Genomic DNA, 433 nt, shown 5'->3' on the forward strand with positions numbered 1-433 from the left:
CAGCGGCTCCGAGGTGCGCGTGCTGCTCTTCAACGCCACGGGGGACCGGGACATGGCGGCACTGCTCAAGCTGCTGCTGGTGAGGTTTTGGGAGGGGGGCCGGGGTGTCACTGTGCCTGGATGCCTGGGTTCTCTGCCTGTGCTGGGACCTGCTTTGCGGGGAGCCACGAGGTGGAGCTGATGCCCTGGGCTGTCTGTCTGTCTGTCTGTCCACCCTGCTGTCCCTGGTTGTATCCCACCTCAATGCCCGCCCCCCCAAGGGTCTCACAGCCCCGGGTGCAGGGGGGCACTCAGATCCCCCCCTCCCTGGACCAAACCCCTGTAACCCCACCAGTGTGGGACTGGTCCCAGTGGAAATCCCATGGGTGGGTCCTGAGGACTCCCGCAGTGCTGACCCCCCCCCCCCCCCACAGCCCTCCCCCTTTGACTACGC

Source organism: Pygoscelis adeliae, unplaced genomic scaffold (assembly GCF_000699105.1).
Source record: "Pygoscelis adeliae isolate BGI_AS28 unplaced genomic scaffold, ASM69910v1 Scaffold114, whole genome shotgun sequence".
Taxonomy (NCBI): Eukaryota; Metazoa; Chordata; class Aves; order Sphenisciformes; family Spheniscidae; genus Pygoscelis; species Pygoscelis adeliae.